A 26,864-nucleotide genomic window follows, 5' to 3' on the forward strand; every position below is an offset into this window, starting at 1 on the left:
AAACCTACACCGTCCTTGTCTTGTTTGCACCGCTTGTATACTGCTGTTCTGAGCATATAGGGCCTGGGGGCCCCACACCTTTCCTTTTTTTAATTTGGGTACGGGTTCCCCTTAATATCCGTACAAGACCCAAAGGGGCTGGTAATGGGCAGGGGGGGCTACCCATGCCATTTTTTTCTCAATGATTTTCATCCGTATTGCCGGAACCAGATATTACATTAAAACCACAAGCAGTTTTTAAATTACTTTTTTTCTGTTAAATGTCATTTTGTGCACGGACTGTTCTAAACACGGGAAACACGTGCCACTTCACAGGCATACTATATACACCCCCCCCCCCAGGCATGATATTTAAAGGAATATTTCACTTTTTTTTTCACTTTAATCGTCATTAAAATCAGTGCTCCCGAAAAAACAGGCGTTTTTAAAAAAAAAAATTGGCATTGATCCATGTCCCCTGGGGCAGGAGCCAATTGAGGAGCTACTATTGCTGGAAAAGTGAATGCTTGTTCTGATAGAAAGATGTCAGAAAACCCAGTACATTGCTGTTTGTTGTCTATGTGGCTGCAGAGACGCAGACTGGTCAGGGTGCCCAAACTGACCCATGCCTACAGCAAAAAGCATCTAAAAGGAGCACATGAGCATCAGAACTGGACCACAGAGCGATGTAAGAAGGTTTTCTTTTACATTATGCAGATGGGTGCATGTGCTTAGCTGGGGAGAGAAGGCACCAAGATGCACTATGGATAGAAGGAAAGCCAGTGGAGAGAGAGATCTGCTACTGATGGCTTGGTGCCAGACACCACAGCATACTTTCAGAGGTCTAGTGGAGGCCATGTTTTATATATAGAATATGTGGACTGCCCCAACCTTACAAGAAAATTATATTCCAGCCTCTTCTGTGAATCAGTGTACTTTAACACCCCTTCTCAATCAAACCAACTAATCCACACTAGTTGTGGTACACCTTTTGCAATATAATTATTGTATCAAATATTTATGTGATCATAAAAAATGTGCAAATGTGCTAAATACCACCAGTGAGTTTACAAACACTAATAAACGATAAATTATTAACGATAGATTATAAAATTCTTCACCCTTATGTGCCAGCACCACCTTGTAGATTGGCTACTCACCAGATGTAGGTGAATGCTCGACTTTGGTTCATTAAACAGATAATCACTCCTTACAACAAGTCGTCCGTTCACTCTTCAAGCAATATGCTACCGAGTATAGTACTTGGCTAATTCTCATAAACGATATATAAAGCCATCATAGTGTAATAAGTTCCATTAGTTTATTAAAAGATTGAAAATTAGTTGCACTCACATATTATGGTGTCAGTTTGCTGACACCATGCTTATACAGCCATGTATTAGGGGTCCGCTGTACCGGCGTGTAATCCTCTGTAGTTTCCCGTGCTGTGTGCACTCCAAGCCTCACTATCATGCAGGGGGCATACACATCACAAAAGTCCCAGCAGCCTCTACACATTTCGCAAATTAAAATTGCATTGACAGGAAGATTCCTGATGACGCAATTTTAATTTGTGAAACGCTTATAAAGATTTGTGCTATAAGTTGTCCTCCTATTGATCATTTTGGATAATCCTGAATCCTGAGTCCCCTGAACCCATCCCCTGCTTCAAGTTATTAAGTGAGCGCTACATTGTACACACAGCACACATGGGATACACAGCAACAACTGTATCACACTGTGTTATATCTGATCTTCTTTTCTCTTTGCAAAAGTATATGGGATCTAAGGCCGCGTACACACGCGGGGACTGTTCGCCCAACTTTGTCCGCTGAACAGTGTTTCGGCAAACAGTCCGCTCGTGTGTGGGCTTTCAGCGGACAGTTTCAGCGAACAGTCCGCTGAACAAGGTTTTTCGGAAATTCCGAAAAACTGTCCGCTGAAACTTTGTTTCAGCGAACAGTCCCCTCGTGTGTAGGCTTGTTCGTCAAACTAAGTTCCGCGCATGCTCAGAAAGGATTTACACGCCGAAAGTTATAATGCAGTGTATAGGACGTCGTATTTTTCGTCCCGTCGTACGTGCCGTTCACGTCATCGCGCACGGTTTCAGCAAACTGTTCGTTCGTCGTGTGTGGCCATGTCCGTCCATGCTAATTTTGAGCGGACTGTTTGCCGAAACTGTTTGACGGACAAAGTTGGGCGAACAGTCCCCGCGTGTGTACGCGGCCTAAGAGTACTTCACACTCTGCCAGTAGATCACAAAATCTTATTAGCATCCTTCACATAATGTTTCCTCACCGGAAATCATCTCATCTCATACAATTTAGTAGTCAATAACCACAATCCTACTCACTGCCCGCAGCACTCTGACCTCAATCCTATCCATTGCGCTCAGCACCCTGATCACACTACTACCCACTGCACACAGCAGCTACATTATTAATGGCACATTATTAATGGAATAGTATTATTGGGTGTATTGGGATCTATAAATGGAGATGTAGGTCTGGCAGTCATACCTCCAGGCCTGTTCCAGGTCTTGATCAGTGTACAGTGTCCGGACAGCAATGCTCTGTGCAGGGTCAGGCTCTCCTCCTAGACCATATCCCAGGGCTCTCAGTCTCCACTGGCCCTTAAGAGTTCCCTCATGCCCTTCCGTGGTCTCCCTGTGCCCAGTGGTGGAGGAAGGGAGTGGGGAACAGGCAATTACACACAAAGAGATCCAGAGAAGCCCCGCTACAGCTTTGCTGTGCACTCCCTGCCGGCTTTTAATACAAGGGACTGCATAGTAGAGCTGGAGAACCCGACCACCTGAAACTTCCGGCCAATGGTGGCCAAGTGCTCTGCCCTCCCAGCCTATAGCAGCAGGAGAGGGATTTAATTCTTAGAGGGTTGCAGCTGTTGCACCTTGAACTTGCAGCCTGGCGGTCCGGCCCACTGATAAGCCAGTACATCCGACCCTGTTGTACCGGGCCCGGCCAGCAGGGATGGGGGGGCCCAAGCAATCTTAACAGCATTTAGAATAATAAAAAAAAAGTCTGACTGCACATGGCTGACTGAGGGCGGAGGAGAGCATCACCCCAGGAGCCTGGATATCACCAACGCTCAGATAACACACGGGTCTATGGATAAGAGAAGAGCGGACTTGTATTCCTATCAGCACCCGAGCCTCCCCCCTCCTCCGAAAGGACAGAACACCGAAGCTCTCCTCAAGGCAAGATAACAGGTGACAGATTGCATTCTTCTCCTGTGATCACCGCTGTTCTGGCTCTGTACAAATCTGTGCTGTAAACTTGCCCTGTACCTAAGCAGGACAGGTCTGGTGGAAGTGAAAGCTAAATTTGTGAATATGTTAGGAAAATAGTGGGACTTTTCAGGTACTACACACACATGCATTTCACAAAATCATTATATGTGTATGTTGAATATATTTATATAGCACCTGAAAAGTCCCATTATATTCCTAACATATTCATAAAGTTGAGTATTAACAGCAAAGAAAGTGTATTCATACATATAATACAGCCCATCTCCAGGAAATGAAATAAAGTCCAATCTTGTAGTGTGTGTGTGTGTGTGGGGGGGGGGGGAGAATAGACTCTTTCACTTACCTGTTTCCATGCTACAGCCAGCTACAGAGCCCTCTTCCTCCATCAAACCTCAGCCTCATCACATCGCAAGGGGGCTGAAGTTTGAGCAACTGAGCATAGTCAGTAAAACATACACAGGCGCTGTAGGGAACCATTCAGCGCTGGAAGAAGCCAGCTAAAGCAAGAAATTGGGTAAAGCTGGGTACACACACATCAAAATTCAGTTTAGCAGTAATCCGCCAAATTTTGATCTATGTGTAGCCCTCCCTGTTAGAAGCCAATCATTATACCACCTTAGTATATTCTTATGCCATCCCATATACTGACTCCTACCACCTTTGATCACTTCAAATCACTGAAGTGGTCATTGTGGTTAGTGTTCCTTTAATATCTCTCAGAAAAAGTTAACCTCTGTATACTGATCCCATTTCATTTGATCATCCTCTAGTTGTGTTAAATTGGTGGGGGGGGGGGGGGGGTGCTGTCTGTATACCCTAGCCTCTCGGTATAGGGGCGGGTCAGGGATGGGGCTAAAGGGGGCCTCGTCATGTAGGCTGTAAGGGGCCCCATGATTTCTATCAGCAGCCCTGCACGGGGGGAAATGTCAGGTGTGCCCTATGGCCAGTCCGGGCCTGGCTGCAAAATGTTTATATTTTAGACTTTTTATTCCTTTATTCTCACTTGGTGATCCTGATAGTAACATACACCCTGACTAAGGCTGGCTACACTCACTATACACTATTTATTATAGCAAAAACTAAAAATTTATAGCGCAAAAAATAAAAAACGCAGAGGTGATAAAATACCAAGCTCTATTTGTGGGGAAAAAAGGACGTCAAATTTGTTTGGGTACAACGTCACACAACTGTGCAATTGTCAGTTAAAGCAATGCAGTGCCGAATCGCAAAATGTGCTCTGGTCAGGAAGGGGGTAAAATCTTCCGGGGCTGTAGTGGTCATACCTGCTGTATTTAGGTGGGCATGGACAGACGGAATTGAAATTGAAGAGCGAAGGACTCCTTTTTTAGGCCTCATGCACACTGGACATTTTTAGCCCTTTAACGTTCTGCTCCACCGTTTGGTAAAGCACATTTTGAGTCACGCTAAGTCATTGAAAAATTTGGACTTTAAAGGGTTAACAGCTGCTGTTTTTGGCTTTAGGCATTTTTTTCTACAGCCAGTAAACTCCCCAGAATGTTATCCAATGTGTCCATGAACACATAGGCTGTTATCAACATTTTTTTGGCAGGAGTGTTTTCTGTCTGGAAAAACCCCCCAGAACTAATGGGTTTTGAGAGGAGTTTTTCAGCTGAAAAATGCTGAAAAATGCGGCGTTTGTGAGTGTTGTTGAGCCAGAAGCTTTTGTGGGAGTATAGTTTTGCTAAAAAAAGCTAAAAGACACGACACCTAAAAAAAAACGCTAATGCAAAACTCATTCTACAGCTACAGTTTTCTACAGCTAACACTACTGGTGTTTTTTTTTATAATGTCCAATGTGTATGAGGCCTTATAGCTGCATACTGTATGATATGATTATTATTTGTTTTTTTAATACAGAATTTAAATAGTGAAAAGTATAAAACTTCAGTTTAAATATTCATACATTTGTAAAAAAAAAAAAAAAAAAAATACAGTGGACACAAAACTATTACCATTTTCCTTTTAAAGCAGATATTATAAATACGGTATATGACTGGATCATGGCAAACTGGGATTCGACCCAGATCACCGTAACTTTTACGCTTACCGTTATATTTGTTGTTAGCGAATCAATCATTTTTAAATACATTTTTAATGTGCAGCAAATCTATGCTCTTCTTCCAGAAGTCTACAGAGAGCTGTACTTTTTTTTAATTTCTCAGTAGCATAATGAATAATATCTTTCCGTAATACAATAAGTCTCATTTTAAAGTTTCATTTTAACATGTATTTTTCATTTCCAGCTTTCACTCTGTTTTCCATTTTTACCCCTAGGCAATCTGTGTGACTTTTATATATATACCGGTACATTAGTCATATATCAGTGAAATAGCACCGAATATTTTACTATGGCTTGCTATCTGAATTCAGAAAATCTCATAAAAATAGATCAGTTCCATAACTTCCCTTGTGTCCCATCCAGCCATTTGCTAATGTGGATTTGATATTAAAATTTGATTCATTTGAACAATTATCAGTTTGTTTTCAGTTAGAGTGTAATTGAGTTCCGTACATTCCTGACTTTGATGCATTGTTCTGTCTGAACAGTGCCGGGGTAGTAAGAGACAATTTCTTCCTATTCTACTGGATCAATTGTGCTACCCGTTAACATTTAATATTGTTCGAAAGGGCAAAATAATGGTGTATAATAAATGCAGGAGAGATCTATCATGAGGCAGAAGGCTGCTGACACATGACATAAAATGTTGAGATTTACTTTATAAGTGTCTGTTGCCCTCACCTTGGTAGATAGCGATGCTCTATGAATAATGCAGTATGATTGTATAATACATTCAGTGGCCAAACAGTTAAAACGGATGCTTATTTTATTCACAAGTCAGCCCTGGGTGTAGCATTTTGAATAAACACTAGGAAAAAAAATGCATTGGTTTCTGTTTAGCAGTCGGTTGTTTCAAACCCCTTTGTTATCAAAAAAAAACCTCATCATGCCTAATGGATCTGATACTTGTTGTAAGCACACCAACCGACTTAATGATAAGAAAGCAAAGTGTCGGAAGAGGTCTAATATATCATTGTCCCCAAAATGACAGCAGCCTGTCTTTAGTCGGGGGGGGGACTGGACTTGGTGCAGTTTGGATGTAAATGTTTAAGGGTAATGTAAAACAAGCTAGAGCTTACCATGGCTCGAATAAGAAATGTCTTTATAACAGCTTACAATCTAATATGTTACAGACAGGGCTCTCTGATTAATTATAACACCTTTTTTTATTATCCAGATGTATTCAGCTTGTTGCAGTATATATATAGGCATTTTACAACTAAATCATAATAATAATGTAGCCCTGTTATTGGTGGGGGGGGGGGGGTCATATGAAGTTATATTCTCCACACAGGCTATGGTGCTAACCTGCAGGTAAGCAAATGAGCCAAAGCCTTCGCTAAAAGAAGAGTAGACTATGAAGATATAATTGGCAGTGCCTCCAACTAGAACAGGGCTCCAGCGTATGTAGAGATGATCCCTTTCTAGGACAATAACTAGTAACTCACCCAAAATAACTGACAGCAGTAGTACTAATACACCTAGTATAGATTAGAGTAAACATATGCATACATACCAGCCTGCAGAGCCGGTACAAGGGGGAGGGGAAGGGGTGGATGCCCTGGGTGGTACAATTTACGGGGGGGGGGTGAGTGGGCGCAGTGACGTGTACTTCTAAAACAGCCGTCACTAGTTTGCTGGGACCGCGGGTTTCCCCAGCAACCAGTGAGGCTGCGTGCGTGCGCCTGCCCCCTGCTCCTCACCGCAGGTCTCGGAATTCACAGAAGACTAGCTTGCCCTCACAGGCCGTGAGTGGGGGCGGGATGTCACATGCACGCCCCACGCCCCCCCCCCTCTGATACTCGCGGTTCCTCGGATCCTTGGTTCTCCATATCTCGCAGCTTCCGCCCCTTTGGTATTTCAGTTGTGCCCCCCCAGCATTCAAGGTATGTGGGCCACATGTTAACCAGTGATCACTAATGGGCATATTTTTATTGTTCACACTGCTGGACATATTTTGTTAAAGGTCACACTGATGGGCACCTTTTTTTATGTTAAGGGGCAATCTGATGGACAAATTTTATTTTAAGGGGCACCATGATGGGTATATTTTAAATGTACACGCTGATGGGCATATTTTCTTAAGGGGCACACTGATGGACACATTTTGGTGTCCCCATCAGAGTTCCCCTTAACATAAAATGTGCCCATCAGCGTGCACATTAAATCAGAATTCCCCATTAACATAAAAGGTGCCCATCAGTGTGACCCTTATTTTATGTTAAGGGGCACGCTGATGCTCACATTTTATGTTAAGGAACACTCTGATGGGCATATTTTATTTTAAGAGCAACACTGATGGGCACATTTTGTATTAAGGGGCACGCTGATGGGCAGATTTTACGTTAAGGGGCATGTTTTGTTGTGCCCATCAGAGTGCTCCTTAATATAAAATGTTGCCATCAGGGTGCCCCTTAACATACAATTTGTATTGAATGAATACAGTACAAAATCAGCCAGCCTGCAGCACCTCTTGGTTTGCAGAGCATGTGGCTGGCCACTCACTCCCTCACTTCCTGTAAGACATCCACATATATAGCCTTGAGGGTTTTCCTGACCCTTAAGCAGGGGTAGGAAACAACCTCTTAACAGGTAGAATCTATTTGTAATAAGAACGCTAAGGTAGTTACCAGGCATGAATGTAAACAGCCTCACAGACAGTGCAAACAAGAACACTTCCCTACAATAATAATAATAATAATTATTATTATTATTATTATTATTAATATTAATAATACTAACCACTTGTCGTCTGCGCTATAGCCGAAAGACAGCTCTAGCAGGGACTTCATTTGCCGGGAGGGTGTCGCTGGACGTCCTCCCATGCTTGAGCGAGCGGCACGCCCTGTGATCAACGAGTCTATGAGACTCACCTGATCACAGATCAGAGTAAGGGATCGATCCCGACCCCTTACCATGTGATCAGCTGTCAACCAACGACAGCTGATAATGTGATGTAAACAAAACCGGTAATCGTCTAATTTCTAATTTCACGCTATCAGCGTGAGGAGGAAAAAAAAGCTGATCCCTGTCTGGTATGAGAGGGAAATCTGTCCTAATCATGAAGGTACATACCAGTCCCCACCAGCACCACCTACCAGTGACCACCAGTGCCACCCACCAGTGCCCACAGTACCACCCATTAGTGTCACCTATAAGTGCCCTCAGTGCCACCTCACAGTGCCACCTATCAGTGTCCACAGTGCCACCTATCAGTGCCGCCTATCAGTGCCCACAGTGCCGCCTATAAATGAATCCATGCATCATTACCAGTGCTGCCTATTACTACCCTCTACCATTGCCACCTGCCGGTGCCCATCAGTGCCACCTACCAGTGCCCATCAGTGCCCCCTATCATTGCCCATCAATGCTCATCAGTGCCATTTTTCAGTGCCACCCATCAATGCCACCCATCAGTACCACCCATCAGTGCCACTCATCAGTGCCACCCATCAGTGCCACCCATCAGTGCCATCATATCTGTGCCCATCAGTGCAGCCTATCAGTGCCCATCAGTGCAGCCTCATCAGCGAATATCAATGAAGGAGAAAAATTACCCATTTGCAAAATGTTATAACAAACTTTGTTTAACAAAAAATAAAAACCCAAATGGTGATTAACCACTTTCAGACCGGACCATTTTGCTGGTAAATGACCAGAGGTCTTTTTACACTTTGGCACTGCGCTGCTTTAACTGGTAATTGCGCGGTCATGCAATGTTGTACCCAAACAAAATTTGCGTCCTTTTCTTCCCACAAATAGAGCTTTCTTTTGATGGTATTTGATTGCCTCTGCGATTTTTATTTTTTGCGATATAAACGTAAAAAGACCGCAAATTTTGAAAAAAAATGATATTTTCTACTTTTTGTTATTAGAAAAATCCAATAAACTCAATTTTAGTCATACATTTAGGCCAAAATGTATTCAGCCACATGTCTTTGGTAAAAAAAAAGTCAATAATTGTATATTTATTGGTTTGCGCAAAAGTTGTCACATCTACAAACTAAGGTACGTTTTCTGGAATTTACGCAGCTTTTAGTTTACGACTGCCTATCTCATTTCTTGAGGTGCTTAAATGGCAGGGCAGTACAAAACCCCCCCAAATGACCCCATTTTGGAAAGTAGACCCCCTAAGGAAATTGATAAGAGGCATGTTGAGCCCATTGAATATTTTATTTTTTTGCCTCAAGCGATTGAATAATTTTTTTTTTACACAAAGTTGTCACTAAATGATATATTGCTCACACATGCTATGGGCGTATGTGAAATGACACCCCAAAATAAATTCTGCTGCTTCTCCTGAGTACGGGGATACCACATATGTGGGACTTTTTGGGAGCCTAGCCGCGTACGGGGCCCCGAAAACCAAGCACCGCCTTCAGGCTTTCTAAGGGCGTAAATTTTTGAGTTCACTTCTCACTACCTATTACAGTTTTGAAGGCCATAAAATGCCAAGATGGCACAAAACCCCCACAAATGACCCCATTTTAGAAAGTAGACACCCCAAGCTATTTGCTGAGAGGCATGTTGAGTTCATGGAATATTTTATATTTTGCCACAAGTTGCGGGAAAATTACAAACTTTTTTTTTTTTTTTTTTTTTTTCACAAAGTTGTCACTAAATGATATATTGCTCACACATGCCATGGGCATATGTGAAATGACACCCCAAAATAAATTCTGCTGCTTCTCCTGAGTACGGGGATACCACATATGTGGGACTTTTTGGGAGCCTAGCCGCGTACGGGGCCCCGAAAACCAAGCACCGCCTTCAGGCTTTCTAAGGGCGTAAATTTTTGAGTTCACTTCTCACTACCTATTACAGTTTTGAAGGCCATAAAATGCCAAGATGGCACAAAACCCCCACAAATGACCCCATTTTAGAAAGTAGACACCCCAAGCTATTTGCTGAGAGGCATGTTGAGTCCATGGAATATTTTATATTTTGCCACAAGTTGCGGGAAAATTACAAACTTTTTTTTTTTTTTTTTTTTTTTTCACAAAGTTGTCACTAAATGATATATTGCTCACGCATGCCATGGGCATATGTGAAATGACACCCCAAAATAAAATTCTGCTGCTTCTCCTGAGTACGGGGATACCACATATGTGGGACTTTTTGGGAGCCTAGCCGCGTACGGGGCCCCGAAAACCAAGCACCGCCTTCAGGCTTTCTAAGGGCGTAAATTTTTGAGTTCACTTCTCACTACCTATTACAGTTTTGAAGGCCATAAAATGCCAAGATGGCACAAAACCCCCACAAATGACTCCATTTTAGAAAGTAGACACCCCAAGCTATTTGCTGAGAGGCATGTTGAGTCCATGGAATATTTTATATTTTGCCACAAGTTGCGGGAAAATTACAAACTTTTTTTTTTTTTTTTTTTTTTTCACAAAGTTGTCACTAAATGATATATTGCTCACGCATGCCATGGGCATATGTGAAATGACACCCCAAAATAAAATTCTGCTGCTTCTCCTGAGTACGGGGATACCACATATGTGGGACTTTTTGGGAGCCTAGCCGCGTACGGGGCCCCGAAAACCAAGCACCGCCTTCAGGCTTTCTAAGGGCGTTACAGTTTTGAAGGCCATAAAATGCCAAGATGGCACAAACCCCCCCAAATGACCCCATTTTGGAAAGTAGACACCCCTAAATTTAGGGGTACACTAGTGAGACTAGGTAATAAATGGCGGGTGCCCTGAAACTATAAAAAAATAACTAACCAACCAGCGTCACCTGTAACAGTTATATGGTGATCACTGGTGAAAGGGTTAACTAGGGGGCAATCAGGGGGCTTTATGCGGTAGTATATGGGGGTCCCTGGCGCTATAAAAAGCTGCGGCGAACCTAAATACCTACCTCCCTAACTAGCGTCACCTGTGACACTAATACAGCGATCAGAAAAACGATCGCTTATTAGGCTGGGTTCACACTGGAGCGATGCGGGAACGCCACGAATGCGCGGCGGGTTCCCGCATCGCATGCCTCCCGGCGGCAGTTCACACTGCCCTATGCGAACTGCTGGGAGTGTCAGTGAAATGTTAATGACACCCCCAGATCAGTTCGCATATCGCAGTGCGATCTGCAAACTCGGATCGCATGGTGTGAACACCCATGCGATCCGATTCTGCTGCGGGCCAAAAAAAGGGTCCCGTGCGAATTTGCGGCGGGTGCGGCGGGTGTGGCGGGTGCGGCGGGTGCGGCGAATGGCTGAACTCGAATCGCACAGAGATCGGATGTGATTTGCACTGCAGTGCGGTGCGAATCACATCCGTTCTCAAACCGCTGCAATCTGAACCCAGCCTTAGTGACACTGGCGACGGGGGGTGATCACGGGGTTAAACCTTTATTGGGGGGGTTAGGGGGGTACCTTAGAACTAAAGGGGGCTAACCCTAACTGCCCTAACAGTTATTAGTCACAAATGACACCCGCCGGGTGATCAGGGGGTTAAACCTTTATTAGGTAATAAATGGCGGGTGCCCTGAAACTATAAAAAAATAACTAACCAACCAGCGTCACCTGTAACAGTTATATGGTGATCACTGGTGAAAGGGTTAACTAGGGGGCAATCAGGGGGCTTTATGCGGTAGTATATGGGGGTCCCTGGCGCTATAAAAAGCTGCGGCGAACCTAAATACCTACCTGCCTAACTAGCGTCACCTGTGACACTAATACGGCGATCAGAAAAATGATCGCTTATTAGGCTGGGTTCACACTGGAGCGATGCGGAAACGCCGCAAATCCGCGGCGGGTTCCCGCATCGCATGCCTCCCGGCGGCAGTTCACACTGCCCTATGCGAACTGCTGGGAGTGTCAGTGAAATGTTACTGACACCCCCAGATCAGTTCGCATATCGCAGTGCGATCTGCAAACTCGGATCGCATGGTGTGAACACCCATGCGATCCGATTCTGCTGCGGGCCAAAAAAAGGGTCCCGTGCGAATTTGCGGCGGGTGTGGCGGGTGCGGCGGGTGCGGCGAATGGCTGAACTCGAATCGCACAGAGATCGGATGTGATTTGCACTGCAGTGCGGTGCGAATCACATTCGTTCTCATAAACCGCTGCAATGTGAACCCAGCCTTAGTGACACTGGCGACGGGGGGTGATCACGGGGTTAAACCTTTATTGGGGGGGTTAGGGGGGTACATTAGAACTAAAGGGGGCTAACTCTAACTGCCCTAACAGTTATTACAGTCACAAATGACACCAATGCAAAAAAAAAAAAAAAAAAAAATGACATTGGTGTCACTGTGACTGGGGGGCAGGGGTAATTGGGGGGGTGATCGGGGGGTAAAGGGGGGGTGTGAGTGTGCCTGGCATGTTCTACTGTGTGTGTAGAGTGTTGGTGCAACTCACCGATCCGCTCTCCTCCGTGTCGGAACGGAAAATACCGACACGGAGGAGAGAATACATCACTTCCTCTCCTGTGTTTACATTACAGGAGAGGAAGTGATGTCACGGGGGATTTCCATTCGTCGAGAGCGATCGCGAGGGGGTGGCCATGAATGAATGGCCGCCCCCTCATCCCGGATCGCTCTCGAAGGAATGCCGACCGCCGCAGGCACCGGGGGGGGCCCGATCGGGCCCCCCACCCGCGGGCAGGCAGGGACTTATATATACGCCCATATGCCTGCCCGTGCCATTCTGCCGACGTATATCGTCGTGCGGCGGTCGGCAAGTGGTTAAATACCACCAAAATAAAGCTGTATTTGTGTGAAAAAAAATGATAAAAATTTCATTTGGGTACAGTGTTGTATGACCACACAATTGTCAATCAAAGTGTGACAGTGCTATGAGCTGAAAATTGGTCTGGTCAGGAGGGGGTTTAACCACTTAATCCCCGGAACATTTTGCAGCTAAAGGACCAAGCCCCTTTTTGCGATTCGGCACTGCGTCATTTTAACTGACAATTGTGCGGTCATGCGACGTGGCTCCCAAACAAAATTGCCGTCCTTTTTTTCCCACAAATAGAGCTTTCTTTTCGTGGTATTTCATCACCTCTGCGGTTTTTATTTTTTGCGCTATAAACAAAAATAGAGCGACAATTTTGAAAAAAATTCTATATTTTTTACTTTTTGCTATAATAAATATCCCCCAAAAATAAAAAAAATAAAAAATTATTTTCCTCAGTTTAGGCCGACACGTATTCTACATATTTTTGGCAAAAAAAAAAAAAAAATCGCAATAAGCATTTATTGATTGGTTTTCGCAAAAGTTATAGCAGCTACAAAATAGTGGATAGTTTTATGGCATTTCTATTAATATTTTTTTTTAATGGCGGCGATCAGCGAATTTTATTGTGACTGGGGACATTATGGCGGACACGTCGGAACAATTTTGACACATTTTTGGGACCATTGGCTTTAATACAGCTCTACCCTTGATCAGTATCCCCCCCTGTACTTTGGCTTTCTGCCTCCCCCTTGTACTTTATCCTTTGTGTTGATGAGTGTTCGATTTATGGCATGTTTTCTTATTGTTTAAAATCTATTTTATTGAAAGTACTAATAAATATATGTTAAATTCTATCAATTATTTATACTTTATTCTTGAGAGTATGGTTGGTGCGAAAATTGGGGCACACTGATAGGGGCTAAGTGCATTACTTTGCACAGGGGCCCATGATGCTGTTAAGATGGCCCTGCGCATATTTAAGTGATGTTGGCATAAAGGCGTTAAATAACAAAACTACTGCAATATTCAGCTTTAATCCAGAAATTTTCCCTATAGTACTTTTTCTGCCGCTAGATGTCCTTAGTCCAGTATCCATCGTCATTCAACCCACTTGCTCTGAGTCAGGTCATCCTGAATCTGCCCAAGGCTGTGACTGGACAGTGGTGAGTTCATGTTCCTGATACTCTGCTTCCTAGCAGCAAGTTTCTTGACATAGCATGAACTGATTGGCTGTTTGTGCTACTGTCCCTGTGCAGGGACTGCAATGGTGAAACTGAAAGGCTTATTTTGCTTGATTTTAAATAATTTAATGATGTATTAATCATTACAGAACTGCATTCACTTATGCCTTTTATATCTGTCTAGAGTTCAGTTTTAAGTTGTTAGAATTGTGCACCCCTTTCTTTGAGGGGTAGGTATGTGTGCAGCTATTCAGTAATATTTTTTGAAAATGATTTATTTATAGGGTAAAGGGAGTACATACCATGGCATACGGTGTGTAAGAGTCAAATATAAATTGCTGAAAGTATATAAAGCCTAATCAGAAGGACGAGACAAGAAACCAATGTATTGTTCAGGCATACAGTATATAGTGAAAACTTCACACATGGGTAGAAAGCCACAGGTAGCATGTCTCAGTGAAAGTATAATCACATGAAGACTGGTATGTACAGTCTCTCTCCCAAACCTTTCCATCGTTTTTTAATATGGACTTAAAAAAACTAAAAAAGTGTGGAAAACAGCCAAACAAAAATTGTCCCGAGCCCCTTGGGGCGCTCTCAGAATACCCAAGGGGGAGAATAAAAAACAACAAAAAGGGGTGGTAAGGGAGGGGTAAGGTAAGAGAAAGGTAAAGAGGTTGTGGGAGAGAGAAAGTGGAGGTAAGAACAAAGGCAAGGTAGACCTCCTCTTCTTAGCGTCCCATCTCCCCTTCCTTTAGCAAACTGATCTCTGAATGTTTCAGGATGGATTTGTACTCAGCAGAGAATGTAAATGTGTGCCAGTAACACCACTTCTTCAAGAATTTGTCACAAGTCCCACAATCAGTTGAAATAAGGTCCTTTCATTCACTTCCTCATCCTTGGTCAGCCACATTGCCTTGACACATTGGGGGCCAAGTTTGTTTCTAGAGGTCTGGGATGCAGCTCTTAGCTATGTTAAAGAGGAAGTAAACCCTGATGAGTTTACTTCCTCTTTCATTCCCTGCAAAGGCAAAGCATAATGGACTACTATGCATCGCATAGTAGCACATTATGTGTCACTTACCTGACACAGGAGCCAGCGAAGTCGCCGCTGTCCCCTGTTTTCCCCTACATCCATCTTGTTGGTGGGGTCTCGCAGCTCCGCCGCTGTCATTCGGCGAAGCCGCGATGACGTCACTCCCGCGCATGCGCACGGGAGCCGACACGCGCGGCAGCTCCGCCGCTGAGAATGCCGCGCTCAGTGCGCCTGCGCGCCGCTGTCTACGGCACATGCGCCGTAGACAGCGGTGCCCGTTTTCGGGCAAATATCTCCTAAACCATATAGGTTTAGGAGATATTGCTTGGACCTACAGGTAAGCCTTAATCTAGGTTTACCTGTAGGTCAAAGTGGTTTGTAAGGGTTTACAACCACTTTAAGTGTTGTATTCTTTTTAAACAATCTTTTTTTAAAAACTTTTGTTTTTGAAACTTAGACCAGTAGGATACAGAAAAAAAGGGAAGATACAAAGAGGAATACATAAAATTCATTTTAAAACACTCAACATCCATATTTCATACTCTTTAAAGACATATACTGTAGAGAGAAACATGACCATCATGTTATCCCCAAACTGCCTACACACCCTATTTGAGACCCAAAACGTGATCATGCTTATAATGATTATTTAATAGACATGTCCACTGCCGAAAAATGTGTTTGTTTTGGTTTTCATTCCATTCGTTTTACTTTCATTCATTATGATTGAAATTCGTAAATTCATGAATTCGTAAATCCATAAATCTGAAAATTCTAAAATGTGTAAATTCATAAATTGGTAGATTCAGAAATTCAAACATTCGTAAATTTGTAAATTCGAAAATTCTGGAATTTAAAAATGCAAAAATGGAATTAATAATACCGTAATAATATTAATAAAATGTTTTTATTATTGTTATTTATTATTATACATTTTTTACGATCCATTTGTTTAGATACGGCATTCGTTATTTCAAATAATTTATAACTTTGATTATACATGTATTCGTTATGTTCTCTAATAGCCAAATTTGATAGTTGTTATTATTTCAGATTTTCTAATTTTTGAGTTTCCTAATTTTTGAATTTTCTGACTTATTTTCCGATTTTCGTTCTTATAAATTTTTGTTCTTACTTTCGGATTTTTGGAATTTCGAATTTCAGAATTTGTGAAATCTTTGAATTTTCAAATATTCAAATTTACAAATTTATGAATATTCAAATTTACAAATATTCGGAAAAGTTTGTTAAATGGGTTTTAATTAATTTGAATATTTCCAAATTTAGGAATTTGTCGAAATTCCTTAAAAATCAAATTCAGAATGAAATGAATTGCACATGACTATTGCATTGATGGCATTCACCTTGCTGTAAAAGTTTCATACCTATTACAGTGTTAAGCTACCTTTTCCTCCATCCTCTTTAAATTACACATCTCTATGGCCCATTTCCTAGTCCCAGGAGCTTTAGTATATTGCCAGTATCTGGGAATCAAGGTTCTAGATGCACAAAGCAAAGACCTGAGTAATGACTTCTTAGTTCATGAAATAGAACCTAGTATTATTGAAAGCATGCAATCTCAGGTGTCCATTGAGGTTATCCTACTATACTTTATTTCTGAGCTATTCTATTACAGAACTGTTTAATTAGTGGACAGATCCACCAGATATGTAACAGAATGCCAACCTCTGACAAACCGCACCAGCATTTATTTGAATTTGTGGTTGATATCTGATGCATCTTGTGTGGAGACTTGTATCTACAGGTTGTCAATTTATCATTTATTTCCCAAATTACACTAACCATACTTAATTTATGCCTGAAAAAAATAAATCTGGAAACATACTTCTCCGTTAAAGAGTTATTTATTGTTGTATTCTGTGCTGTCAAAGCCTTACTGCCACAGCCAAGTTAACCCAGTGTCAGGAGGAAAGTAAATCATGCTGACGGTCTTGTAGTTTTCTTAACCACTTAAGCCCCAGACCAGGCCCCTTTTTGCGATTTGGCACTGCGTCTCTTTAACTAACAATTGCGCGGTCATGTGACGTGGCTCCCGAACAAAATTGACATCCTTTTTTCCCCACATATAGAGCTTTCTTTTGGCCTCGGATTATGATGCATTAACAGTCAATTTTGGCCAAATAGTTTACCTGGTTTCTAGTCAAACCCACATTTGCCCTGAATCTCATCCCTACAGTAGGTAACTGCGATATTGTGTCAATCTTGCCGCTGTTATCGGCGAGATTTGACACCTGCAAGCCCCGTCGCAGGAGTCAGTGCCGTGCTGTTTCACTCATCGGGAAAGGAAAAATAAATTTTTTCCTTTCCTAATGAGCGACAAGCATTGCTGACAGGTGTTTGGTATGAAACACGAGGGGGACTCCACACCAGATTTTAAATGAAAAATGGGTTCCCCTCCAAGAGAATACCAGGCCCTTAGATCTGGTATGGATTTTAAGGGGAACCCCCTATGCTGAAAAAACAGCATGGGGGTCCCCCCAAAATCCATACCAGGCCCTTATCCGAGCATGCAGCCTGGCCGGTCAGGAAGGGTGGTGGGGAAGAGCGAGCACCCCCCCCCGGAACTGTGACATTGTGTCACTGGGTGACCACGCACCATGTCTATATAAGTCGTTGTGTACCTCACACACGGCATTACAGCAGAAGAGAGAGAAGAGGGATCAAGACGATGGAGAAGACTGGGCCACCGCTAGCAAAAGAGCCGTAAAAGAGCAGAAGATAGCGGAGAAGCCCAGCAGAAGAACCGGAGGGGAGCAGGAGAAGAAGTCGGAAGAGACCCCCGAAGTCAGAAGAAACAAAATGAAAGGTCTCCAGTGATACACCTCCATCCCTATATACATATACAAAAAGAGAAGAGTCGCCCTGGGACTTTAAATGAGGTGGTCACAGTTAGCCACTGATTAACACGAGTAATAGTAGTATAAATGTTTATTAAAATAATTGTACATACATGAATAATATAACATACTGGCTCAGCCAATGGATTTGCACAAAGTAAAAAGAATAAATCAATTTGATACAAACATTATACAATGCAGTATATACCAATGCACGCATCAGATAACCCGATGCGTGTTTCGCAAGATCATTGCTTGCTCATCAGGGGTGGATGCGGATCAAGTGTATCTAAATAGACAAAAAGATGTGTCACAGTGGTAAATGTAAGGACAATGGCAGAATGGGCCAGAGCAAACTGGCCCAATACTTACCAATGAACGAGACCAGAGTTTCCATTGCTGAACCCCCAAATGGACGGCAGCAGCCAGAGTATGGCACAGGAGCCGAGGAGGAGAAGATGAACACAGGTACCCTAAAGGGGGATGCCAGGCGGCAGACATGGCATGGGTGAAGGTGCATGGTCCTAATTGTCTCAGTATATAACTTGATAGATATCAGCTATAAACATAGATGTATATGTTGCAATGCCAAATTTAGTAGGATGAACAACAGGTTATATCATGTAGTAAAAAATGTGTATATAAGAGCATGTATACTCTAGCATGAATTTATATGGCAAACCTTACTAAATAAGCAGAGTAAACCAGTTATATAATTATTTGTATAGAAACATATGTGAACTAACCTTATCCAATAGTGGAGCAGACATAGAGACCATGAATAGGGAAGTGAATCCTGAAAAAATGTGTTTGGGAAATCAACCCCTATGGTAAAAAAAAGGAAAAAAGGATGTGTGTAAAGCAATGTTTAAGTGAGACAAAAAGTGCAGGGAATGCAGGTAAAGCACCAGGTGAGTGCTAGGGTGGGGAGAGCATATTTACCTTAATCTACAAACAGCTGAACAGCAATGGAAATCTGTGATGTGCATAGTATTGGTGAGTGAAGGAAGTGATCTCAGCCATGTCACACCCCTGACTTTTAACCCCGCCATGCTAGGATGGATTGGTAAGCCAACACCTAGGTGTCAGCTGCCAATGGGAGTGCTTATGCACAATGGACTCCCATCCAAGATGAAAAACTGCACTGCCACTGGGTGAAAGCGAATCTGTGGAAGCCACCCAGTGGGTGTAGGATCATCTTGCCGATATACTGTTGCCCCCCCCCCCCAACAAAGTCCATGGGACGAGGGGGAGGGGACAGCAGGAGACAAAAATCTCCCTTAGCAAATCGCAGCTCCCACGCCATACAAAAAAACGCCAACTGCCAGAGGAGACAACAAAGGAAACAAAGGCCACAGAAAATCAAAAGGCTACAGAAATTTTTGAAAAAAAAACATGTTTCATAGTTTGTTATAAAATTTGAGAGGCACAGATAAAACGACACTGATGGGTACTGATAAGACGGCACTGATGGGCCCTGGTGGGTGGCACTGATAAGAGGCACTGATGGGCACTAGTAGGTGGCACTGGTAGGTGGTATTGATAGGCAGCCCTGGTGATGATGCAATAATTGCGGATGTATAGGTGGCAATGTTGGCACTGATGGGTGACATTGTGGGCACTAGTAGGTGGCACTGGTGGGAACTGGTAGGTGATACTGGTGGGCACAGAAGCCTCTCCACGATTGGGACCAATAACCCTCTCGCAGCCGTCGGTGATCGCCTTTTTTCTTCTCTGCGTGCTACCAGCGTGAGGAGAAAAAAATAGCTGATTGCCGTCTCTGTTTACGTTACATGATCAGCTGTCATTGGCTGACAGCTGATCACGTGGCAAGGGGTCGGGACCGACCCCTTACTCCGAGCTGTGATCAGCCGAGTCTCATAGACGCACTGATCACAGAGCACGCCGCGTGCGTGCCCTGCAGGGGGCGTGCAGGGCGCTCAAGCACAGAAGGACGTCCAGAGATGCCCTCCCAGAAATTTAAGTCTGCACTGCAGCCGTCTTTCGGCTATAGTGTGGACGGGAAGTGGTTAATTAGTAGAAATCAATACATTTGTCTGTACACTGACTTTATAAATAACCAAGTATAAACACATTGTAAGCAACATACACATATAAAAATGAAAACACAACTGACAAGAAAAAGCTGTAAACACTACAAATTGGAAAAGCTCATTACAATACTGAGCAGGTTTAATTATTTTTTATGCACACCGGTAAAATATATAAATTTATGAGCAAAAGAAGGAAGCTATTCAGAAGACAAAGTGCCTTTCCAATCAACTTTTAATTCCTTAGCTTACTCCAGTTTTTCTTTTTATGTAATCATATATCATATAAAAGTGAATGTTGAGATTCTCTGCTGGTATTTGTGTTTTGTCAGTTAATATATTGCGATTTTATGTTCACAGTGTATTGACTATATGCTCTGATTTTCAGCAACATAACGGATCTTCAAATTAATTCTTTTGACTTTGTGTTGCTATCAATAATGACCTTAAATGTTACTTGCAGCTTCAGTTTTCACAGTATAGAATTACACATGAAAGAACACGCTGTGTTTCTCTTCAGGCACTGGAGAAACAGTTTTGTTCGAGTTTTGATCCATGGAAGGCTTGGTTGCTGAACTGTGAATGTCATTTCTGGCTAAGCTTGTAGCTGTTCTAAGAATATTATTTTACAATCACTATTTCCAATAAGGTTCCTGACAAACGATATTACTGCGAATACGTCTGCCTGGCACTGGATCATTTCTGTTGTTAATAACATGGTGATTTCCATCTGGTTAATACTGGCTTTGTTCTGCTCTGTTCTCAGGCAAGCGATCCTTAATGTTAGCAGATGTTCTGATCGCCCAAATTAAAACCGGAACCCCTGAAGGTACCATGTAAGATCACAATTTAGAAAATGCTAGCTATTGCTGGCATAATTAAAGTCCATATTTCTTAATATGTAATCTGAAAAGAAAATGCAAAAAAATAACTGGAGGCTATGAAGCCCGAGAATGTTTCCTAATCACTCTGGCTCAGATACAATTTGTATTTGTAATTAACGGTGCATATAAATATTTCATACACTTTTTATTCAGGCTATATATTCATTTTTGTTTGCTGAACAGTGATTGCAGAATAACTGTTACTGAAAAACAGCCAAAAGAAATAAAATCTTTTCTTTGAACTGGCATTATTTTTGCACTTCTTCACAAATCTACATTATTTAAACTGCATGTCAAAATGATCAGTAGATCCAAAAAATATATAAGTAGCTAAAGTTATATCATAAGTTTTCCTGTAAAAATCTAACTTGGCCCCACCCTAACCTGCACCCCATGTCCCCGCATTTTGGCAAATAGACTGTTCAGATTGCAAGAGAAGTTGCACATTGCAAGGGAAATGTCTCTACAGCTTAGTAAAGGAGGTGACGCTCTGCTGACTTCCAATCAAGTTCATGAAAAGATGGTGCTTTATTGTTTTCCTTGCACGTGATTGGGTATTCTTTGCAAAGTGAAAATTCACTGCATTTACTAAGCTTTGGGGATAATGCACTTGTAAAGTGCAGCTTCTCCTGAAACGTGAACTTCCTATTTGCCTTTAGTAAATCAACCCCTATATCACATTAGTGGCCCAATGATAGGGCATAGGAGGAAGGTTAAGATGGGGCCTAATCTAAAATATGATTTTCTCTACTTATATCTTTGGATCTACTGAGCGTTTTCATTGACAAAACAGAAATCAACTAAAGCTTAGTTATTCTACAATCACTATGGTAAATTAACTCCATTGAGTCCACTGTAGTAAATCAACCTCATAGAGTCCACTGTAGTAAATCAACCCCATAGAGTCCACTGTAGTAAATCAACCTCATAGAGTCCACTGTAGTAAATCAACCCCATAGAGTCCACTGTAGTAAATCAACCTCATAGAGTCCACTGTAGTAAATCAACCCCATAGAGTCCACTGTAGTAAATTAATCCCATAGAGTCCACTGAGTGATAGAGAGACTTAAAGTGGAAGTAAACCTATGGATTTAAACAGTTAAAAAAAAGGCATGCTGGAAATGCTAACTGCACATTGGCTGTGCTCTCAGCCAAACTATCAAACCATCCAATGGCTGGTGTCATAACGAATCACATGTGCAGCACCATAGCAGTTGAAGATTAAACAGAGGCTAAGATGGCAGCTTCCTTGACTGAAAATGATAGGGGAGTTTACTTCCACTTTAAGAGCAAGGCTGGATTAACATAGGGACAATAGGAGCTGCAGCTCCAGGCCCTTACCTTAAGATCACCACCAGTGGCGACTGGTGCTCCATTTTTTGGGGGGGCGCAAAGTAGCACAGCCCAGTAAGTCACTAATGCTGCTCAGCCCTGCTCTGTGTGCAGTGTGCACATGATTTATATGTAAATCGTGGGATAGCATTGAATCGTGGCAGCATGGCTGCATTGATATATAAACAGCAGCTGCATTAATATGTAAATCTTAGGTGTGTTCATAGGCATGAGTCCTGGTCCACCATCACCTTTGCTGAATCGTGCCAATATTGGGGATGTAAACAAATCCTGCCTGCCACTGTCAATGAGTCTGCCATCAGCCTGTACTGCAAAGGTGAGCAGATGGATGGGGGGTCCAGAGGTAAATGAGGAGTGCAAACATGAGCAAAGAGGGGGTGTTCGGGAAGCTGGGATGCACACTCCTCTGAATCGCTGGACACTCCGCACACCTCTGTTGCACATAATACCCACCACCATACATTCCACACTCCTCTCCTGCACATACTACCCACCACCATACACTCCAAAGTCCTCTCCACACTCCTCTCCTGCACATACTACCCACTGTCATACACTCCCCAATCCTTTCCTGCACACACTACCCACCACCATACACTCCAAACTCCTCTCCTGCACATACTAACCACTATCATATACTATGTTCCCCACACACAAAGTAGATACTACGATGGCTTGTTGAATGCACAGCTATCAATATGTTCCTGGAACTTTTCTGAAATGTTGGCAACTTTGTTCTATGTGACTTACAGTTTATACACTATATGGTACATTACACACTTCTGCACTATATACACTATATTGCAAATTACACACTCCTGCACACACTATATTGTACAATGCATACTCCTGCACTATATACACTATATTGTGTATTACATACTGTACTTCTGCATTATAAACACTATATTGTACATTACATACCCCTGCATTATATACACTATATTGTACAATACATACTCCTGCACTATTTACACTATATTTTGCAATACACACTCCTGCACAATATACACTATATTAGGCATTACATACTGTACTCCTGCATTATAAACACTATATTGTACATTACATACCTCTGCACTATATACACTATATTGTACATTATATACTCCTGCATTATATACAATATATATATATATATATATATATATATATATATGCTCTATTGTACATGTAGCACTGTGATTCTTTACCAGGTAATGTTATATAGCAAGACAATGCTATTAAGTTGGTATTTGGTTCCCTCTAGTGGTACACACTGTGAAACAGACTTGTTTATATTTCACATAAGAGCATGGAACAAGGCCTATACAGGATGTGACCTAATTATTCTGTGAAAGTACTTACTTAATTACCCACAGCGCCTCATTCACCTACCCATGAACCCTGGGGACTGAACTGCATGCTGGGCAGGGTATAAAAAAGGAAGATGTGGCCAATACAAAGGATTGCATTTCATCACAGGGGGAGCTCTTAAGTAATTACAATGTGTTACATTGTTTGCTAGGACTGTATAGTGTATTGCAGTTTCTAGAGAGTCTCCACGACCATTGCTGGAAGTGGGAAGGTGCTCAGTGTCAAGGCATTACCACCCTGAACATTAGTCCCACTTGGAGACGCGTCCGCATACGTCAGTTGTTTAAAGTGTGTTTATATTGACCTTTCACAATATCTTTACTGTACTTATTTGTTGTATGACTAAATCAGAGAGGTGTTCCTCTGAGCAACTAAATCTTTTACAGTAAAGTTATTACATTATTTAAGTACAATAGAGTGTGATCTTTTTACTGTGAGCATGTCACCCAAGGTGTCAGAGGGAAGGGTAGTCCTGAGTGCTCGGGACAGCCAGTGGGAAATAGAACAACTTAGCAGCCCCCATTACATACATAATATACTCCTGCATTATATACACTATATTGTACATCACATACTTCTGCACTATATACACTATATTGTACATTATATACTTCTCAGCAAAGTGTTCTTTACCTCGCCAGTTGCTAAGGAATCCATGATTTTCTTTTAATGAAATTCTTAGTACCTAAAGCGGAATTCCCCCCCCCCCCCCCCCCCATCATGAAAAAATGTAAAAGTTTTTTTGTAAAAAATTTAAAAACTTTTAATATGACACTTACCTATTCAGGGATCTCCCAATGTCAGCACCGCAGCCGATTTTTGGATCGGCTCTTGGGTGCTTCTTCCACCATTCGTGGTAAGGGAATCCAGCAGTGAAGTATTTTGGCTTCACAGCCGGTTTCCTGCTGCACTTTTTAAATGGCCTAGTGGCAGAGGAAGGAGGAGGGAGGTTGAACTTCCAAAGGACATCGCCATGGCACAGTCTCCTGGAAGTGGGGATGGATACCTGTCAAAAACAGGTAGCCGTTCCCCCCCTGAAAGGTGCCAAATGTGGCACCAGAGGGGATAGAGGAAGCAGACAAGCGGAGCTTCCACTTTTGGGTGGAACTTTGCTTTAAGCTACTCAAAGGCACCCTTTCTCTTACCCCTATCTCTCATTCTCTTTCTCTCTCTCACTTCCCCCTTTCTCTCTTTTACCCCCCTCTCACCCCCCTTCTCTCTCTTACCCCCTTCCCCAATTAAATTTAATTTGTTTTAACAAAAAATAGTTTTTATTTTATTTATTTTATTTATTTCCATGAAAAGGCCCATCAAAATCCTCAGCACCATGCTCATGATACTTTTAATATAGCCTTGCTTGGGAGGTGAGAGGAGGCTGAGTCCAAAAAAAGGCCATATGTGCCTGTATGTCGAGATGTACTGGTGATATAGATGTGCGACTTTCACTGACACATGCCATATGCTTAGTTTGTGACAATATGATGTGAAAACAATATTTTACTGTGTATAGGTGCAAAAATTATGGAACAGATGTATGAACTGGTATTCCTTTTAACAGAAGATAGGAACACCAGTTTTTACATTTGGCCCACAGATGTGTCATGTTGGAAAAGCTCTGGCTACCAGCCATGGAATGAAAACTAATAACAATACCTAATCAATGCCTAATCAATTCCTCAATAATTGAACAATAAACTGACTATGTGACAAGCGAAGAGAGAGTCCTTTTTATTTTATCTTATTTTAATGTAGCACCCTCTAGTGTACAGTCTAGTTGTGAGGAAAATATATTCTGATTCACAATAGTCTGTGTGAGTCTGTAGGTTAGGCTGGAGGGCTGTACAGCTCAGGCTTCTGGTACCTCCCCCTGATTCTAGAAGCTTCTGGAAATTTCTAGAAGCTGTGATCTGTGTATTCATGGGAATCTGACGAATTGCATACAGGAGGCCTGGCAGGGTCAGCCCATACATATGGTGAAGCAATGTCAGTAGGGGGTGGTTGTCGGGTGGAAGATGGAGTGCTGAGTCTGTGTCGTGGAGCCTGGGATGGGACCCCGGGGAGTGGGGGCTCTGCCTTCAGACTAGGAGCTGAATAAGAAGAGAAGCCTAAGAGAGGGATATTTACTACCCTCCAGTCTTCTAGGAGAAACCCTAGCTAGCATGGGAAGACCTGGACAGCAGGAGACCTGAACAGCAGTCTTTTCCAAAGCAGCAGGTTTCCAGGGCCAATGTGAATACCAAGAAGGCCCAAAAAGGGAAAAGGCTACCAAAAGCAATATCCAGCATTTCAAGGGACAGTGTCACAGCTAAACCCAATCCCTTGTCCTGGGAAACTTTACAAGGCAGTCAGATGGGCTGGTATTTTTAAGAGAGGGGACATAGAGCTACTGCAAGTGTGGGACCTTGCTAAATACCGCAAGGGGGTACAGAGCTTCTACAAGGAGAATTCTTACTGTCAATTCCAGAGAGTTTGATATTGTTCCAGAGGAAATACAGTGCAAGGATTTGGAATTTTTCTGTGTTTGTAGTGAAGGCAGTTGTCCTCAAGTTGACCTATCAAGTCAAGTTGGGCATCACATAAACCCTTTTCTCCATCCATGTTGTTTTCCTTTAATAAAACAGCAAATACAAGTTCATGGACTTATTTCTGTCTTTGTGCGAAAGTTGTAAAGTCGGTATTGCCTGGCTGGGCAGGAATAGGGGGACCAAAAAATCCAGTGGTTGGCCCTCTAGGGGGTAGTACTACATTAGTTATAACGTATTAATCGATGTATAACAGGCACTTTTTTTCCCTGAAAATACAGGGTAAACAGTGCCTGCGTGTTATAAGCCAATGTTTTATTTTACCAATGGAGGGGCAGGGATTGGTTGGTCCACCCCCATAGCCACACATTTTGGGGGGTGTCAGGCCAGCTTCCTCTCCTCTCCTGGCCATGGTACAGCACTACCTGCATAGTCTAAAGTTGAGAAAAATAACTTGCCAGCCCCTTCTCCTATACTGCTCTTCATGTGTCACTGTCATTGTAAAACAAAGCTTCTAAATACATCAATAGCTCAGTTTTTCTGGCTGCTCTCCTCCTCCCGCCCCTCCTCCAATTGTAGCTTTGGATTGGAGGAGGAGAGTGGTCACATGGCCATCCA

At 42.6% G+C, this 26,864-nt stretch overlaps 1 protein-coding gene across 3 annotated transcripts in view; it reads left to right on the top strand.

The window, feature by feature from the left end:
• The window catches only part of HS3ST5 (heparan sulfate-glucosamine 3-sulfotransferase 5), a 445,057-nt gene that overhangs the window by 240,079 nt on the left and 178,114 nt on the right, over nt 1-26,864 (top strand). The window lies entirely within an intron of this gene.

Source organism: Lithobates pipiens, unplaced genomic scaffold (genome assembly GCF_037356315.1).
Source record: "Lithobates pipiens isolate NorthernLeopardFrog02 unplaced genomic scaffold, aLitPip1_a1.2 Scaffold_18, whole genome shotgun sequence".
In the NCBI taxonomy this organism is placed as follows: domain Eukaryota; kingdom Metazoa; phylum Chordata; class Amphibia; order Anura; family Ranidae; genus Lithobates; species Lithobates pipiens.